This window comes from Harmonia axyridis, chromosome 5, assembly GCF_914767665.1.
Source record: "Harmonia axyridis chromosome 5, icHarAxyr1.1, whole genome shotgun sequence".
NCBI classification, from domain to species: domain Eukaryota; kingdom Metazoa; phylum Arthropoda; class Insecta; order Coleoptera; family Coccinellidae; genus Harmonia; species Harmonia axyridis.
Genome location: NC_059505.1, coordinates 20,591,754 through 20,612,517, shown reverse-complemented (window position 1 = coordinate 20,612,517; position 20,764 = coordinate 20,591,754).

Below are 20,764 nucleotides of genomic sequence, written 5' to 3'. Positions count from 1 at the left end.
GAATTTTCCTTACGCCGGACCTTAAAAAATTGTAAAAAATTAAAAGTTCCTTCTTGGTAATAATATACTTTTTTTTCTATTGATCTGGTCACGTAGATCACGAAAGTTTTTATTTGAGGGGTTTGCGACGAATAGTTTAGGAGATATAACGATTTTTGTAGAGAGATTGAATTTTTACGGTTTTTTCCAAAAATTTCGAATTCGAATTTCTCCTAAACTATGGGGACTACGGAAAATCGGTAAGCAGATTTGGTATTGGCAGTTCATGGTTATTCGAATCCCACTCTCGCCTGACAATATTTGAGTCGAAAAATTTTCTCGAATTTTCTCGAATTTTCCTTACGCCGGACCTTAAAAAATTGTAAAAAATTAAAAGTTCCTTCTTGGTAATAATATACTTTTTTTTCTATTGATCTGGTCACGTAGATCACGAAAGTTTTTATTTGAGGGGTTTGCGACGAATAGTTTAGCAGATATAACGATTTTTGTAGAGAGATTGAATTTTTACGGTTTTTTCCAAAAATTTCGAATTCAAATTTCTCCTAAACTATAGGGACTACGGAAAATCGGTGAGCAGAGTTGGTATTGGCAGTTCATGGTTATTCGAATCCCACTCTCGCCTGACAATATTTGAGTCGAAAAATTTTCTCGAATTTTCTCGAATTTTCCTTACCCCGGACCTTAAAAAATTGTAAAAAATCAAAAGTTCCTTCTTGGTAATAATATACCTATTCTATTGATCTGGTCATGTAGATCACGAAAGTTTTTATTTGAGGAGTCTGCGACGAATAGTTTAGGAGATATAACGATTTTTATAGAGAGATTGAATTTTCTCGAATTTTCCTTACCCCGGACCTTGAAAAATTGTAAAAAATTAAAAGATCTTTCTTGGTAATAAAATACCTCTTTTTCTATTGATCTGTTCACGTAGATCACGAAAGTTTTTATTTGAGGGGTCTGCGACGAATAGTTCAGGAGATATAACGATTTTTGTAGAGAGATTGAATTTTCTCGAATTTTCCTTACCCCGGACCTTAAAAAATTGTAAAAAATTAAAAGTTCCTTCTTGGTGATAATATACCTCTTTTTCTATTGATCTGTTCACGTAGATCACGAAAGTTTTTATATGAGGGGTCTGCGACGAATAGTTTAGGAGATATAACGATTTTTATAGAGAGATTGAATTTTTACGGTTTTTTCCAAAAATTTCGACATCAAATTTCTCCTAAACTATGGGGACTACGGAATATCGGTAAGCAGAGTTGGTATTGGCAGTTCATGATTATTCGAATTCCACTCACGAATGACAATATTTGAGTCGAAGAATTTTCTCGAATTTTCTCGAATTTTCCTTACCCCGGACCTTAAAAAATTGTAAAAAATTAAAAGTTCCTTCTTGGTAATAATATACCTCTTTTTCTATTGATCTGGTCATGTAGATCACGAAAGTTTTTATTTGAGGAGTCTGCGACGAATAGTTTAGGAGATATAACGATTTTTATAGAGAGATTGAATTTTCTCGAATTTTCCTTACCGCGGACCTTGAAAAATTGTAAAAAATTAAAAGATCTTTCTTGGTAATAAAATACCTCTTTTTCTAATGATCAGTTCACGTAGATCACGAAAGTTTTTATTTGAGGGTTCTGCGACGAATAGTTTAGGAGATATAACGTTTTTTGTAGAGAGATTGAATTTTCTCGAATTTTCCTTACCCCGGACCTTAAAAAATTGTAAAAAATTAAAAGTTCCTTCTTGGTGATAATATACCTCTTTTTCTATTGATCTGTTCACGTAGATCACGAAAGTTTTTATATGAGGGGTCTCCGACGAATAGTTTAGGAGATATAACGATTTTTATAGAGAGATTGAATTTTTACGGTTTTTTCCAAAAATTTCGACTTCAAATTTCTCCTAAACTATGGGGACTACGGAAAATCGGTAAGCAGAGTTGGTATTGGCAATTCATGATTATTCGAATTCTACTCACGAATGACAATATTTGAGTCGAAGAATTTTCTCGAATTTTCCTTACCCCGGACCTTAAAAAATTGTAAAAAATTAAAAGTTCCTTCTTGGTAATAATATACCTCTTTTTCTATTGATCTGGTCACGTAGATCACGAAAGTTTTTATTTGAGGGGTTTGCGACGAATAGTTTAGGAGATATAACGATTTTTGTAGAGAGATTGAATTTTTACGGTTTTTTCCAAAAATTTCGAATTCAAATTTCTCCTAAACCATGGGAACTACGGAAAATCGGTAAGCAGAGTTGGAATTGGCAGTTCATGGTTATTCGAATCCCACTCTCGCCTGACAATATTTGAGTCGAAAAATTTTCTCGAATTTTCTCGAATTTTTCTTACTCCGGACCTTAAAAAATTGTAAAAAATTGAAAGTTCCTTCTTGGTAATAATATACCTCTTTTTCTATTGATCTGGTCACGTAGATCACGAAAGTTTTCATATGAGGGGTCTGCGACGAATAGTTCAGGAGATATAACGATTTTAGTAGAGAGATTGAATTTTTACGGTTTTTTCCAAAAATTTCGAATTCAAATTTCTCCTAAACCATGGGAACTACGGAAAATCGGTAAGCAGAGTTGGAATTGGCAGTTCATGGTTATTCGAATCCCACTCTCGCCTGACAATATTTGAGTCGAAAAATTTTCTCGAATTTTCTCTAATTTTCCTTACCCCGGACCTTTAAAAATTGTAAAAAATTGAAAGTTCCTTCTTGGTAATAAAATACCTCTTTTTCTATTGATCTGTTCACGTAGATCACGAAAGTTTTTATTTGAGGGGTCTGCGACGAATAGTTTAGGAGATATAACGATTTTTGTAGAGAGATTGAATTTTCTCGAATTTTCCTTACCCCAGACCTTAAAAAATTGTAAAAAATTAAAAGTTCCTTCTTGGTAATAATATAACTCTTTTTCTTTTGATCTGGTCATGTAGATCACGAAAGTTTTTATTTGAGGAGTCTGCGACGAATAGTTTAGGAGATATAAAGATTTTTATAGAGAGATTGAATTTTCTCGAATTTTCCTTACCCCGGACCTTGAAAAATTGTAAAAAATTAAAAGATCTTTCTTGGTAATAATATACCTCGTTTTCTATTGATCTGTTCACGTAGATCACGAAAGTTTTTATTTGAGGGGTCTGCGACGAATAGTTTAGGAGATATAACGATTTTTGTAGAGAGATTGAATTTTCTCGAATTTTCCTTACCCCGGACCTTAAAAAATTGTAAAAAATTAAAAGTTCCTTCTTGGTGATAATATACCTCTTTTTCTATTGATCTGTTCACGTAGATCACGAAAGTTTTTATATGAGGGGTCTGCGACGAATAGTTTAGGAGATATAACGATTTTTATAGGGAGATTGAATTTTTACGGTTTTTTCCAAAAATTTCGATTTCAAATTTCTCCTAAACTATGGGGACTACGGAAAATCGGTAAGCAGAGTTGGTATTGGCAGTTCATGACTATTCGAATTCCACTCACGAATGACAATATTTGAGTCGAAGAATTTTCTCGAATTTTTCTTACCCCGGACCTTGAAAAATTGTAAAAAATTAAAAGTTCCTTCTTGATAATAATATACCTCTTTTTCTATTGATCTGGTCACGTAGATCACGAAAGTTTTCATATGAGGGGTCTGCGACGAATAGTTCAGGAGATATAACGATTTTAGTAGAGAGATTGAATTTTTACGGTTTTTTCCAAAAATTTCGAATTCAAATTTCTCCTAAACTATGGGAACTACGGAAAATCGGTAAGCAGAGTTGGAATAAGCAGTTCATGGTTATTCGAATCCCACTCTCGCCTGACAATATTTGAGTCGAAAAATTTTCTCGAATTTTCCTTACCCCGGACCTTAAAAAATTGTAAAAAATTAAAAGTTCCTTCTTGGTAATAATATACCTCTTTTTCTATTGATCTGGTCACGTAGATCACGAAAGTTTTTATTTGAGGGGTTTGCGACGAATAGTTTAGGAGATATAACGATTTTTGTAGAGAGATTGAATTTTTACGGTTTTTTCCAAAAATTTCGAATTCAAATTTCTCCTAAACTATGGGGACTAGGGAAAATCGGTAAGCAGAGTTGGTGTTGGCAGTTCATGGTTATTCGAATCCCACTCTCGCCTGACAATATTTGAGACGAAAAATTTTCTCGAATTTTCTCGAATTTTCCTTACCCCGGACCTTAAAAAATTGTAAAAAATTGAAAGTTCCTTCTTGGTAATAATATACCTCTTTTTCTATTGATCTGGTCATGTAGATCACGAAAGTTTTTATTTGAGGAGTCTGCGACGAATAGTTTAGGAGATATAACGATTTTTATAGAGAGATTGAATTTTCTCGAATTTTCCTTACCCCGGACCTTGAAAAATTGTAAAAAATTAAAAGATCTTTCTTGGTAAGAAAATACCTCTTTTTCTATTGATCTGTTCACGTAGATCACGAAAGTTTTTATTTGAGGGGTCTGCGACGAATAGTTTAGGAGATATAACGATTTTTGTAGAGAGATTGAATTTTCTCGAATTTTCCTTAAGCCGGACCTTAAAAAATTGTAAAAAATTAAAAGTTCCTTCTTGGTGATAATATACCTCTTTTTCTATTGATCTGTTCACGTAGATCACGAAAGTTTTTATATGAGGGGTCTGCGACGAATAGTTTAGGAGATATAACGATTTTTATAGAGAGATTGAATTTTTACAGTTTTTTCCAAAAATTTCGACTTCAAATTTCTGCTCAACTATGGGGACTACGGAAAATCGGTAAGCAGAGTTGGTATTGGCAGTTCATGATTATTCGAATTCCACTCACGAATGACAATATTTGAGTCGAAGAATTTTCTCGAATTTTTCTTACCCCGGACCTTGAAAAATTGTAAAAAATTAAAAGTTCCTTCTTGGTAATAATATAACTCTTTTTCTTTTGATCTGGTCACGTAGATCACGAAAGTTTTCATATGAGGGGTCTGCGACGAATAGTTTAGGAGATATAACGATTTTAGTAGAGAGATTGAATTTTTACGGTTTTTTCCAAAAATTTCGAATTCAAATTTCTCCTAAACTGTGGGGACTACGGAAAATAGGTAAGCAGAGTTGGTATTGGCAGTTCATGATTATTCGAATTCCACTCACGAATGACAATATTTGAGTCGAAGAATTTTCTCGAATTTTTCTTACCCCGGACCTTGAAAAATTGTAAAAAATTAAAAGTTCCTTCTTGGTAATAATATAACTCTTTTTCTTTCGATCTGGTCACGTAGATCACGAAAGTTTTTATTTGAGGGGTCTGCGACGAATAGTTTAGGAGATATAACGTTTTTTGTAGAGAGATTGAATTTTCTCGAATTTTCCTTAACTTGGACCTTAAAAAATTGTAAAAAATTGAAAGTTCCTTCTTGGTGATAATATACCTCTTTTTCTATTGATCTGTTCACGTAGATCACGAAAGTTTTTATATGAGGGGTCTGCGACGAATAGTTTAGGAGATATAACGATTTCTATAGAGAGATTGAATTTTTACGGTTTTTTCCAAAAATTTCGACTTCAAATTTCTGCTAAACTATGGGGACTACGGAAAATCGGTAAGCAGAGATGGTATTGGCAGTTCATGATTATTCGAATTCCACTCACGAATGACAATATTTGAGTCGAAGAATTTTCTCGAATTTTCTCGAAGTTTCCTTACCCCGGACCTTGAAAAATTGTAAAAAATTAAAAGTTCCTTCTTGGTAATAATATAACTCTTTTTCTTTCGATCTGGTCACGTAGATCACGAAAGTTTTCATATGAGGGGTCTGCGACGAATCGTTTAGGAGATATAACGATTTTAGTAGAGAGATTGAATTTTTACGGTTTTTTCCAAAAATTTCGAATTCAAATTTCTCCTAAACTATGGGGACTACGGAAAATAGGAAAGCAGAGTTGGTATTGGCAGTTCATGATTATTCGAATTCTACTCACGAATGACAATATTTGAGTCGAAGAATTTTCTCGAATTTTCTCGAATTTTCCTTACTCCGGACCTTGAAAAATTGTAAAAAATTAAAAGTTCCTTCTTGGTAATAATATACCTCTTTTTCTATTGATCTGGTCACGTAGATCACGAAAGTTTTTATTTGAGGGTGTTGGGGTAGCGTCACAACGTTACCTTGAGTTTCAAAGTAAAGGATTTGTTAAGGACTCAAGGGTTATGACTGAAAGGCAGATCGTGTGTAAAATGCACTTTATTTCTAAAACTAACAACTATTTATAATATAATTCTAGTGACGTCAAGACCAAGCGTAAATATGATGACAATATATTTATTGATACAATACGAATTCCACAGTTCACCGGAAATATGAAAGTAACTAGGTATTTCTCTGGTTAACGAACTTCGAACGGAAATGAAAATGCTGATTTTATAGACAAATTGAAGACACACATCCTTCAATCTACGTTTGATTGAGAAATATGAAATACCTTCAGAAATTAATTTGTATGAATATTATTGGAGAATTATGATATGAATAGGATTTTCTGTACGTTTCGTACATATTCCCGGCGGCCTTAGTATTGTGGTTGGAGTCATGACGTCCTGAATGATATTTTCTAAGCTAGGTGAGGGTTGATCGGTCTGTCGTGGGGGTGGCGATACATTGGCTGCAACTCTTCTTCTTCAGGATGAACTGGTTCATTGCTCGTGTGGGCTGTGTCTCGTGGTCACTTTCTTAACCTTAAATAATAGAATACTAAATATTAAATGAAATTTATAATGATGATGCATGGAGATTATTGTGCTTCCGACTACTAGTTTGTAGTCGTTTTCGGATAGTTCAGGTCTTGTTCATCCTCTGTTGTAACTAGAAGTTTCAACCATTCGGGTCCATTCCACCAAAGATCATTCATTTGCATTGTTCTGGGTTTCAATCCACGTGAAATCAGATCTGCAGGATTGTCTGTCGATTTAACGTAGTACCAGTGAACTTGACCTAGTAGCTCGTGAATGCATTGAACTGAGTTGGCGACGAATGTTCTCCATTTTCCTACGTCAGCTTTTATCCATGATATGAGAAATTCCCAGTCGGACCAGGCGAATTCTTTTGAATTGTTCTGTTCCAGGGCCGTAACACAGCGCTTGATGAGTTTTTCCAAGAGGAGAGCTGCACAGAGTTCTAACTGAGGGATTGTTTTCGTGTTCCTTAACGGTGCAAATTTTGATTTTGATGTGAGCAGTCGTACTTGTATTTTTCCACTGTTGTCCATGGTTTTGGTGTATACTGCTGCGCCATATGCCTTTAGGGGTGCATCTGAGAATCCGTGTAATTCCAAATGTTGAGAGCGGTTTAGATGAATCCGATGGTTCACTTGAATTTCTCCTAGCTCGATCTTGAAGTTTCTGCAAATGTGTCTTATTTGCTCTGGCATTGATTTGTACCATAAGGTCTTGTTTTTCCGTAGTTTTTGCATTAGCATTTTCGGCTGAATTTGAAAGGCTGTCTGTCCTGTGCAGTAGGCTGTTGCGGTTAACTCATGAGTTTGTATAGGTTTGTCCTTGTTTTTTCTCCAAAGTATTGAGTATAATGGATGATTTTCGCTGTCTAATTTCACCTTCCTGGGCATTTTTTCGATGTCTGTAGTCATCGCAATTATGTGTTTTCGCCATCTGATTGGAATATCTATAAGATCTTGCTGCAATTTCGGTCCGGTGTGAAGGATGTCATTGAGGCTGAGTCCAGTACTGGTTTTTGAACTTGCATCCAATACAACTCTTACTTTTGTCTCATCGCGTTCTTCTTCGATTACAGGCTGATGTGGAATATGATATCTTGGTATTGAATCGTTTGTACTTGCAATCTTCATGTGGCCTAGGTCAATGCATTTCTGCATAGATTCCTTGTTTATAATGCTGAGCTTTTCATTCTTTTCCAACTTATTTTCTAATTGAAGTAGTCGTTTCTTTGACCTGGTTTGAGATTCATCATGCTGAGTTGAATATTTCTTGTCTGTATTTTGGATTTTCACAGTGTAATGGTGTTCGTTTCTTCGAACGGTGTTAGTATAAGATTCTTCGACTGGTGTATCGTCGTGGGTTGTTTCATTTGAATTTTCTGTTTTTTCGGTATTCCAGAAATTCGTGAGTTGTGCATTCTTGTGAGTGTTCTGTGCCACTAAACTATAATTCGTTTTGGGCCATGAGTCATATTGTACAGTAAGTATTGGAGTGGAAACTGCTGACAAATTTGTTCTTGAATATTTTTTTGTTTCTCCCATTTGAATTGCTTTTAGGATTTTAACTTGGATTTCTTCGTATTTGTCATTTGCTTCATCGAACAGTCCGCGTTCCATATATGATTCGGAATCTTTTTTATCCATTGCGTTTATTTCGATTTCATGTGAGATGATACCATTCCATATGTTTTCAATAGATTGTTGTTTGATCTTCATAAGTGCTATATTATCTGATTTTTCCATCAAGTCTTCAATTTTCGCTAGCTGTCTCATAAACATTTCGATTCTTGAGATTTGTTGTTTGATGATTGGGCAATCGCTGTTCGTCGTTTCTTTTTCTTCTGTAATTGTTTGGTCGTCTCGGAGTTTTTCCTGTATTTTGTTGAGGTAGGCTAATGTTTGGTTGTATATCTTTTCTGCTTGCTCATGAATGTTTCTGGTGAAGTATTCATCAGTTTCTGGTATATTATCCTCTAAATTTTGGTGCGTTTCCTTGAAGTAATTCCATTCTTCCTTCAGTAATTCCATTTTCATTTGGTAGTATTCTTCGTTTCTTCTTTCATCTTCCTTCTTCAAGTAATAAAGAATTCTTTCGATGGCTTCTGCCGTTTTGATCTGATCTGCGACGAGGTTTTCCATTTTGAATTAGGTAAGTAGTCTAAGTCTAGTCAAGTCTAGTTATATGAGGTTTGATTTATAAGGTTAAAGGATCGGTTCGAATGAGAAGGAATTTTGTTCGACAAACTGAACAACCAGGCTCAGAAGTTCAAGGGCAGTCTTAATTCCACAGCTTGTCAACAAGGTAAAAGGTAACAAGATCGGTTCGAATAAGAAGGAATTTTGTTCGACAAACTGAACAACCAGGCTCAGAAGTTCAAGGGCAGTCTTAATTCCACAGCTTGTCAACAAAATTGAAGGATTGGTTCGAAAGAATGATGAAATGTGATAGGAATATGATAGGAAAGATAATTACTGGTGATTGTTGGTTATGGGGTGCAGTGGTTGTGGTTCCAAAGTCCCTGGTAGTTGGTGCCAATGGGTCGTAAATCCAATGACTTGTAGTTCTGGGGTTCAGTGGTTGAAGTTCCAAAGTCCCTGGTGCCAATGGGTCGTAAATCCAATGACTGGTAGTTCTGGGGTTCAGTGGTTGAAGTTCCAAAGTCCCTGGTGCCAATGGGTCGTAAATCCAATGACTGGTAGTTCTGGGGTTCAGTGGTTGAAGTTCCAAAGTCCCTGGTGCCAATGGGTCGTAAATCCAATGACTGGTAGTTCTGGGGTTCAGTGGTTGAAGTTCCAAAGTCCCTGGTGCCAATGGGTCGTAAATCCAATGACTTGTAGTTCTGGGGTGCAGTGGTTGAAGTTCCAAAGTCCCTGGTGCCAATGGGTCGTAAATCCAATGACTTGTAGTTCTGGGGTGCAGTGGTTGAAGTTCCAAAGTCCCTGGTGCCAATGGGTCGTAAATCCAATGACTTGTAGTTCTGGGGTTCAGTGGTTGAAGTTCCAAAGTCCCTGGTGCCAATGGGTCGTAAATCCAATGACTGGTAGTTCTGGGGTTCAGTGGTTGAAGTTCCAAAGTCCCTGGTGCCAATGGGTCGTAAATCCAATGACTGGTAGTTCTGGGGTGCAGTGGTTGAAGTTCCAAAGTCCCTGGTAGTTTTTGTGTTAGCTCGAAGGACCAATGTTGGGTTGTAATCCGGCTCGAAGGACCAATGTTGGGTTGTGTCACAACGTTACCTTGAGTTTCAAAGTAAAGGATTTGTTAAGGACTCAAGGGTTATGACTGAAAGGCAGATCGTGTGTAAAATGCACTTTATTTCTAAAACTAACAACTATTTATAATATAATTCTAGTGACGTCAAGACCAAGCGTAAATATGATGACAATATATTTATTGATACAATACGAATTCCACAGTTCACCGGAAATATGAAAGTAACTAGGTATTTCTCTGGTTAACGAACTTCGAACGGAAATGAAAATGCTGATTTTATAGACAAATTGAAGACACACATCCTTCAATCTACGTTTGATTGAGAAATATGAAATACCTTCAGAAATTAATTTGTATGAATATTATTGGAGAATTATGATATGAATAGGATTTTCTGTACGTTTCGTACAGAGGGGTTTGCGACGAATAGTTTAGGAGATATAACGATTTTTGTAGAGAGATTGAATTTTTACGGTTTTTTCCAAAAATTTCGAATTCAAATTTCTCCTAAACTATGGGGACTACGGAAAATCGGTAAGCAGAGTTGGTATTGGCAGTTCATGGTTATTCGAATCCCACTCTCGCCTGACAATATTTGAGTCGAAAAATTTTCTCGAATTTTCTCGAATTTTCCTTACCCCGGACCTTAAAAAATTGTAAAAAATCAAAAGTTCCTTCTTGGTAATAATATACCTCTTTTTCTATTGATCTGGTCATGTAGATCACGAAAGTTTTTATTTGAGGAGTCTGCGACGAATAGTTTAGGAGATATAACGATTTTTATAGAGAGATTGAATTTTCTCGAATTTTCCTTACCCCGGACCTTGAAAAATTGTAAAAAATTAAAAGATCTTTCTTGGTAATAAAATACCTCTTTTTCTATTGATCTGTTCACGTAGATCACGAAAGTTTTTATTTGAGGGGTCTGCGACGAATAGTTCAGGAGATATAACGATTTTTGTAGAGAGATTGAATTTTCTCGAATTTTCCTTACCCCGGACCTTAAAAAATTGTAAAAAATTAAAAGTTCCTTCTTGGTGATAATATACCTCTTTTTCTATTGATCTGTTCACGTAGATCACGAAAGTTTTTATTTGAGGGTTCTGCGACGAATAGTTTAGGAGATATAACGTTTTTTGTAGAGAGATTGAATTTTCTCGAATTTTCCTTACCCCGGACCTTAAAAAATTGTAAAAAATTAAAAGATCTTTCTTGGTAATAAAATACCTCTTTTTCTAATGATCAGTTCACGTAGATCACGAAAGTTTTTATTTGAGGGTTCTGCGACGAATAGTTTAGGAGATATAACGTTTTTTGTTGAGAGATTGAATTTTCTCGAATTTTCCTTACCCCGGACCTTAAAAAATTGTAAAAAATTAAAAGTTCCTTCTTGGTGATAATATACCTCTTTTTCTATTGATCTGTTCACGTAGATCACGAAAGTTTTTATTTGAGGGTTCTGCGACGAATAGTTTAGGAGATATAACGTTTTTTGTAGAGAGATTGAATTTTCTCGAATTTTCCTTACCCCGGACCTTAAAAAATTGTAAAAAATTAAAAGATCTTTCTTGGTAATAAAATACCTCTTTTTCTAATGATCAGTTCACGTAGATCACGAAAGTTTTTATTTGAGGGTTCTGCGACGAATAGTTTAGGAGATATAACGATTTTTATAGAGAGATTGAATTTTTACGGTTTTTTCCAAAAATTTCGACTTCAAATTTCTCCTAAACTATGGGGACTACGGAATATCGGTAAGCAGAGTTGGTATTGGCAGTTCATGATTATTCGAATTCCACTCACGAATGACAATATTTGAGTCGAAGAATTTTCTCGAATTTTCCTTACCCCGGACCTTAAAAAATTGTAAAAAATTAAAAGTTCCTTCTTGGTAATAATATACCTCTTTTTCTATTGATCTGGTCATGTAGATCACGAAAGTTTTTATTTGAGGAGTCTGCGACGAATAGTTTAGGAGATATAACGATTTTTATAGAGAGATTGAATTTTCTCGAATTTTCCTTACCGCGGACCTTGAAAAATTGTAAAAAATTAAAAGATCTTTCTTGGTAATAAAATACCTCTTTTTCTAATGATCAGTTCACGTAGATCACGAAAGTTTTTATTTGAGGGTTCTGCGACGAATAGTTTAGGAGATATAACGTTTTTTGTAGAGAGATTGAATTTTCTCGAATTTTCCTTACCCCGGACCTTAAAAAATTGTAAAAAATTAAAAGTTCCTTCTTGGTGATAATATACCTCTTTTTCTATTGATCTGTTCACGTAGATCACGAAAGTTTTTATATGAGGGGTCTCCGACGAATAGTTTAGGAGATATAACGATTTTTATAGAGGGATTGAATTTTTACGGTTTTTTCCTAAAATTTCGACTTCAAATTTCTCCTAAACTATGGGGACTACGGAAAATCGGTAAGCAGAGTTGGTATTGGCAATTCATGATTATTCGAATTCCACTCACGAATGACAATATTTGAGTCGAAGAATTTTCTCGAATTTTCCTTACCCCGGACCTTAAAAAATTGTAAAAAATTAAAAGTTCCTTCTTGGTAATAATATACCTCTTTTTCTATTGATCTGGTCACGTAGATCACGAAAGTTTTTATTTGAGGGGTTTGCGACGAATAGTTTAGGAGATATAACGATTTTTGTAGAGAGATTGAATTTTTACGGTTTTTTCCAAAAATTTCGAATTCAAATTTCTCCTAAACTATGGGGACTACGGAAAATCGGTAAGCAGAGTTGGTATTGGCAGTTCATGGTTATTCGAATCCCACTCTCGCCTGACAATATTTGATTCGAAAAATTTTCTCGAATTTTCTCAAATTTTCCTTACCCCGGACCTTAAAAAATTGTAAAAAATTAAAAGTTCCTTCTTGGTAATAATATACCTCTTTTTCTATTGATCTGGTCATGTAGATCACGAAAGTTTTTATTTGGGGAGTCTGCGACGAATAGTTTAGGAGATATAACGATTTTTATAGAGAGATTGAATTTTCTCGAATTTTCCTTACCCCGGACCTTGAAAAATTGTAAAAATTTAAAAGATCTTTCTTGGTAATAAAATACCTCTTTTTCTATTGATCTGTTCACGTAGATCACGAAAGTTTTTAAATGAGGGGTCTGCGACGAATAGTTTAGGAGATATAACGATTTTTATAGAGAGATTGAATTTTTACGGTTTTTTCCAAAAATTTCGACTTCAAATTTCTCCTAAACTATGGGGACTACGGAAAATCGGTAAGCAGAGTTGGTATTGGCAGTTCATGATTATTCGAATTCCACTCACGAATGACAATATTTGAGCCGAAGAATTTTCTCGAATTTTCTCGAATTTTTCTTACCCCGGACCTTAAAAAATTGTAAAAAATTAAAAGTTCCTTCTTGGTAATAATATACCTCTTTTTCTATTGATCTGGTCACGTAGATCACGAAAGTTTCTATTTGAGGGGTTTGCGACGAATAGTTTAGGAGATATAACGATTTTTGTAGAGAGATTGAATTTTTACGGTTTTTTCCAAAAATTTCGAATTCGAATTTCTCCTAAACTATGGGGACTACGGAAAATCGGTAAGCAGAGTTGGTATTGGCAGTTCATGGTTATTCGAATCCCACTCTCGCCTGACAATATTTGAGTCGAAAAATTTTCTCGAATTTTCTCGAATTTTCCTTACCCCGGACCTTAAAAAATTGTAAAAAATTAAAAGTTCCTTCTTGGTAATAATATACTTTTTTTTCTATTGATCTGGTCACGTAGATCACGAAAGTTTTTATTTGAGGGGTTTGCGACGAATAGTTTAGCAGATATAACGATTTTTGTAGAGAGATTGAATTTTTACGGTTTTTTCCAAAAATTTCGAATTCAAATTTCTCCTAAACTATAGGGACTACGGAAAATCGGTGAGCAGAGTTGGTATTGGCAGTTCATGGTTATTCGAATCCCACTCTCGCCTGACAATATTTGAGTCGAAAAATTTTCTCGAATTTTCTCGAATTTTCCTTACCCCGGACCTTAAAAAATTGTAAAAAATCAAAAGTTCCTTCTTGGTAATAATATATCTCTTTTTCTATTGATCTGTTCACGTAGATCACGAAAGTTTTTATTTGAGGGTTCTGCGACGAATAGTTTAGGAGATATAACGTTTTTTGTAGAGAGATTGAATTTTCTCGAATTTTCCTTACCCCGGACCTTAAAAAATTGTAAAAAATTAAAAGATCTTTCTTGGTAATAAAATACCTCTTTTTCTAATGATCAGTTCACGTAGATCACGAAAGTTTTTATTTGAGGGTTCTGCGACGAATAGTTTAGGAGATATAACGTTTTTTGTTGAGAGATTGAATTTTCTCGAATTTTCCTTACCCCGGACCTTAAAAAATTGTAAAAAATTAAAAGTTCCTTCTTGGTGATAATATACCTCTTTTTCTATTGATCTGTTCACGTAGATCACGAAAGTTTTTATTTGAGGGTTCTGCGACGAATAGTTTAGGAGATATAACGTTTTTTGTAGAGAGATTGAATTTTCTCGAATTTTCCTTACCCCGGACCTTAAAAAATTGTAAAAAATTAAAAGATCTTTCTTGGTAATAAAATACCTCTTTTTCTAATGATCAGTTCACGTAGATCACGAAAGTTTTTATTTGAGGGTTCTGCGACGAATAGTTTAGGAGATATAACGATTTTTATAGAGAGATTGAATTTTTACGGTTTTTTCCAAAAATTTCGACTTCAAATTTCTCCTAAACTATGGGGACTACGGAATATCGGTAAGCAGAGTTGGTATTGGCAGTTCATGATTATTCGAATTCCACTCACGAATGACAATATTTGAGTCGAAGAATTTTCTCGAATTTTCCTTACCCCGGACCTTAAAAAATTGTAAAAAATTAAAAGTTCCTTCTTGGTAATAATATACCTCTTTTTCTATTGATCTGGTCATGTAGATCACGAAAGTTTTTATTTGAGGAGTCTGCGACGAATAGTTTAGGAGATATAACGATTTTTATAGAGAGATTGAATTTTCTCGAATTTTCCTTACCGCGGACCTTGAAAAATTGTAAAAAATTAAAAGATCTTTCTTGGTAATAAAATACCTCTTTTTCTAATGATCAGTTCACGTAGATCACGAAAGTTTTTATTTGAGGGTTCTGCGACGAATAGTTTAGGAGATATAACGTTTTTTGTAGAGAGATTGAATTTTCTCGAATTTTCCTTACCCCGGACCTTAAAAAATTGTAAAAAATTAAAAGTTCCTTCTTGGTGATAATATACCTCTTTTTCTATTGATCTGTTCACGTAGATCACGAAAGTTTTTATATGAGGGGTCTCCGACGAATAGTTTAGGAGATATAACGATTTTTATAGAGGGATTGAATTTTTACGGTTTTTTCCTAAAATTTCGACTTCAAATTTCTCCTAAACTATGGGGACTACGGAAAATCGGTAAGCAGAGTTGGTATTGGCAATTCATGATTATTCGAATTCCACTCACGAATGACAATATTTGAGTCGAAGAATTTTCTCGAATTTTCCTTACCCCGGACCTTAAAAAATTGTAAAAAATTAAAAGTTCCTTCTTGGTAATAATATACCTCTTTTTCTATTGATCTGGTCACGTAGATCACGAAAGTTTTTATTTGAGGGGTTTGCGACGAATAGTTTAGGAGATATAACGATTTTTGTAGAGAGATTGAATTTTTACGGTTTTTTCCAAAAATTTCGAATTCAAATTTCTCCTAAACTATGGGGACTACGGAAAATCGGTAAGCAGAGTTGGTATTGGCAGTTCATGGTTATTCGAATCCCACTCTCGCCTGACAATATTTGATTCGAAAAATTTTCTCGAATTTTCTCAAATTTTCCTTACCCCGGACCTTAAAAAATTGTAAAAAATTAAAAGTTCCTTCTTGGTAATAATATACCTCTTTTTCTATTGATCTGGTCATGTAGATCACGAAAGTTTTTATTTGGGGAGTCTGCGACGAATAGTTTAGGAGATATAACGATTTTTATAGAGAGATTGAATTTTCTCGAATTTTCCTTACCCCGGACCTTGAAAAATTGTAAAAATTTAAAAGATCTTTCTTGGTAATAAAATACCTCTTTTTCTATTGATCTGTTCACGTAGATCACGAAAGTTTTTAAATGAGGGGTCTGCGACGAATAGTTTAGGAGATATAACGATTTTTATAGAGAGATTGAATTTTTACGGTTTTTTCCAAAAATTTCGACTTCAAATTTCTCCTAAACTATGGGGACTACGGAAAATCGGTAAGCAGAGTTGGTATTGGCAGTTCATGATTATTCGAATTCCACTCACGAATGACAATATTTGAGCCGAAGAATTTTCTCGAATTTTCTCGAATTTTTCTTACCCCGGACCTTAAAAAATTGTAAAAAATTAAAAGTTCCTTCTTGGTAATAATATACCTCTTTTTCTATTGATCTGGTCACGTAGATCACGAAAGTTTCTATTTGAGGGGTTTGCGACGAATAGTTTAGGAGATATAACGATTTTTGTAGAGAGATTGAATTTTTACGGTTTTTTCCAAAAATTTCGAATTCGAATTTCTCCTAAACTATGGGGACTACGGAAAATCGGTAAGCAGAGTTGGTATTGGCAGTTCATGGTTATTCGAATCCCACTCTCGCCTGACAATATTTGAGTCGAAAAATTTTCTCGAATTTTCTCGAATTTTCCTTACCCCGGACCTTAAAAAATTGTAAAAAATTAAAAGTTCCTTCTTGGTAATAATATACTTTTTTTTCTATTGATCTGGTCACGTAGATCACGAAAGTTTTTATTTGAGGGGTTTGCGACGAATAGTTTAGCAGATATAACGATTTTTGTAGAGAGATTGAATTTTTACGGTTTTTTCCAAAAATTTCGAATTCAAATTTCTCCTAAACTATAGGGACTACGGAAAATCGGTGAGCAGAGTTGGTATTGGCAGTTCATGGTTATTCGAATCCCACTCTCGCCTGACAATATTTGAGTCGAAAAATTTTCTCGAATTTTCTCGAATTTTCCTTACCCCGGACCTTAAAAAATTGTAAAAAATCAAAAGTTCCTTCTTGGTAATAATATATCTCTTTTTCTATTGATCTGGTCATGTAGATCATGAAAGTTTTTATTTGAGGAGTCTGCGACGAATAGTTTAGGAGATATAACGATTTTTATAGAGAGATTGAATTTTCTCGAATTTTCCTTACCCCGGACCTTGAAAAATTGTAAAAAATTAAAAGATCTTTCTTGGTAATAAAATACCTCTTTTTCTATTGATCTGTTCACGTAGATCACGAAAGTTTTTATTTGAGGGGTCTGCGACGAATAGTTCAGGAGATATAACGATTTTTGTAGAGAGATTGAATTTTCTCGAATTTTCCTTACCCCGGACCTTAAAAAATTGTAAAAAATTGATAGTTCCTTCTTGGTGATAATATACCTCTTTTTCTATTGATCTGTTCACGTAGATCACGAAAGTTTTTATATGAGGGGTCTGCGACGAATAGTTTAGGAAATATAACGATTTTTATAGAGAGATTGAATTTTTACGGTTTTTTCCAAAAATTTCGACTTCAAATTTCTCCTAAACTATGGGGACTACGGAATATCGGTAAGCAGAGTTGGTATTGGCAGTTCATGATTATTCGAATTCCACTCACGAATGACAATATTTGAGTCGAAAAATTTTCTCGAATTTTCTCGAATTTTCCTTACCCCGGACCTTAAAAAATTGTAAAAAATTAAAAGTTCCTTCTTGGTAATAATATACCTCTTTTTCTATTGATCTGGTCATGTAGATCACGAAAGTTTTTATTTGAGGAGTCTGCGACGAATAGTTTAGGAGATATAACGATTTTTATAGAGAGATTGAATTTTCTCGAATTTTCCTTACCGCGGACCTTAAAAAATTGTAAAAAATTGATAGTTCCTTCTTGGTGATAATATACCTCTTTTTCTATTGATCTGTTCACGTAGATCACGAAAGTTTTTATATGAGGGGTCTGCGACGAATAGTTTAGGAAATATAACGATTTTTATAGAGAGATTGAATTTTTACGGTTTTTTCCAAAAATTTCGACTTCAAATTTCTCCTAAACTATGGGGACTACGGAAAATCGGTAAGCAGAGTTGGTATTGGCAGTTCATGATTATTCGAATTCCACTCACGAATGACAATATTTGAGTCGAAGAATTTTCTCGAATTTTCTCGAATTTTTCTTACCCCGGACCTTAAAAAATTGTAAAAAATTAAAAGTTCCTTCTTGGTAATAATATACCTCTTTTTCTATTGATCTGGTCACGTAGATCACGAAAGTTTTTATTTGAGGGGTTTGCGACGAATAGTTTAGGAGATATAACGATTTTTGTAGAGAGATTGAATTTTTACGGTTTTTTCCAAAAATTTCGAATTCGAATTTCTCCTAAACTATGGGGACTACGGAAAATCGGTAAGCAGAGTTGGTATTGGCAGTTCATGGTTATTCGAATCCCACTCTCGCCTGACAATATTTGAGTCGAAAAATTTTCTCGAATTTTCTCGAATTTTCCTTACCCCGGACCTTAAAAAATTGTAAAAAATTAAAAGTTCCTTCTTGGTAATAATATACTTTTTTTTCTATTGATCTGGTCACGTAGATCACGAAAGTTTTTATTTGAGGGGTTTGCGACGAATAGTTTAGCAGATATAACGATTTTTGTAGAGAGATTGAATTTTTACGGTTTTTTCCAAAAATTTCGAATTCAAATTTCTCCCAAACTATAGGGACTACGGAAAATCGGTGAGCAGAGTTGGTATTGGCAGTTCATGGTTATTCGAATCCCACTCTCGCCTGACAATATTTGAGTCGAAAAATTTTCTCGAATTTTCTCGAATTTTCCTTACCCCGGACCTTAAAAAATTGTAAAAAATCAAAAGTTCCTTCTTGGTAATAATATATCTCTTTTTCTATTGATCTGGTCATGTAGATCACGAAAGTTTTTATTTGAGGAGTCTGCGACGAATAGTTTAGGAGATATAACGATTTTTATAGAGAGATTGAATTTTCTCGAATTTTCCTTACCCCGGACCTTGAAAAATTGTAAAAAATTAAAAGATCTTTCTTGGTAATAAAATACCTCTTTTTCTATTGATCTGTTCACGTAGATCACGAAAGTTTTTATTTGAGGGGTCTGCGACGAATAGTTCAGGAGATATAACGATTTTTGTAGAGAGATTGAATTTTCTCGAATTTTCCTTACCCCGGACCTTAAAAAATTGTAAAAAATTGATAGTTCCTTCTTGGTGATAATATACCTCTTTTTCTATTGATCTGTTCACGTAGATCACGAAAGTTTTTATATGAGGGGTCTGCGACGAATAGTTTAGGAAATATAACGATTTTTATAGAGAGATTGAATTTTTACGGTTTTTTCCAAAAATTTCGACTTCAAATTTCTCCTAAACTATGGGGACTACGGAATATCGGTAAGCAGAGTTGGTATTGGCAGTTCATGATTATTCGAATTCCACTCACGAATGACAATATTTGAGTCGAAAAATTTTCTCGAATTTTCTCGAATTTTCCTTACCCCGGACCTTAAAAAATTGTAAAAAATCAAAAGTTCCTTCTTGGTAATAATATACCTCTTTTTCTATTGATCTGGTCATGTAGATCACGAAAGTTTTTATTTGAGGAGTCTGCGACGAATAGTTTAGGAGATATAACGATTTTTATAGAGAGATTGAATTTTCTCGAATTTTCCTTACCGCGGACCTTGAAAAATTGTAAAAAATTAAAAGATCTTTCTTGGTAATAAAATACCTCTTTTTCTAATTGATCAGTTCACGTAGATCACGAAAGTTTTTATTTGAGGGTTCTGCGACGAATAGTTTAGGAGATATAACGATTTTTGTAGAGAGATTGAATTTTCTCGAATTTTCCTTACCCCGGACCTTAAAAAATTGTAAAAAATTAAAAGTTCCTTCTTGGTGATAATATACCTCTTTTTCTATTGATCTGTTCACGTAGATCACGAAAGTTTTTATATGAGGGGTCTCCGACGAATAGTTTAGGAGATATAACGATTTTTATAGAGAGATTGAATTTTTACGGTTTTTTCCAAAAATTTCGACTTCAAATTTCTCCTAAACTATGGGGACTACGGAAAATCGGTAAGCAGAGTTGGTATTGGCAGTTCATGGTTATTCGAATCCCACTCTCGCCTGACAATATTTGATTCGAAAAATTTTCTCGAATTTTCTCGAATTTTCCTTACCCCGGACCTTAAAAAATTGTAAAAAATTAAAAGTTCCTTCTTGGTAATAATATACCTCTTTTTCTATTGATCTGGTCATGTAGATCACGAAAGTTTTTATTTGAGGAGTCTGCGACGAATAGTTTAGGAGATATAACGATTTTCATAGAGAGATTGAATTTTCTCGAATTTTCCTTACCCCGGACCTTGAAAAATTGTAAAAATTTAAAAGATCTTTCTTGGTAATAAAATACCTCTTTTTCTATTGATCTGTTCACGTAGATCACGAAAGTTTTTATTTGAGGGGTCTGCGACGAATAGTTTAGGAGATATAACGATTTTTGTAGAGAGATTGAATTTTCTCGAATTTTCCTTACCCCGGACCTTAAAAAATTGTAAAAAATTAAAAGTTCCTTCTTGGTGATAATATACCTCTTTTTCTATTGATCTGTTCACGTAGATCACGAAAGTTTTTATATGAGGGGTCTCCGACGAATAGTTTAGGAGATATAACGATTTTTATAGAGAGATTGAATATTTACGGTTTTTTCCAAAAATTTCGACTTCAAATT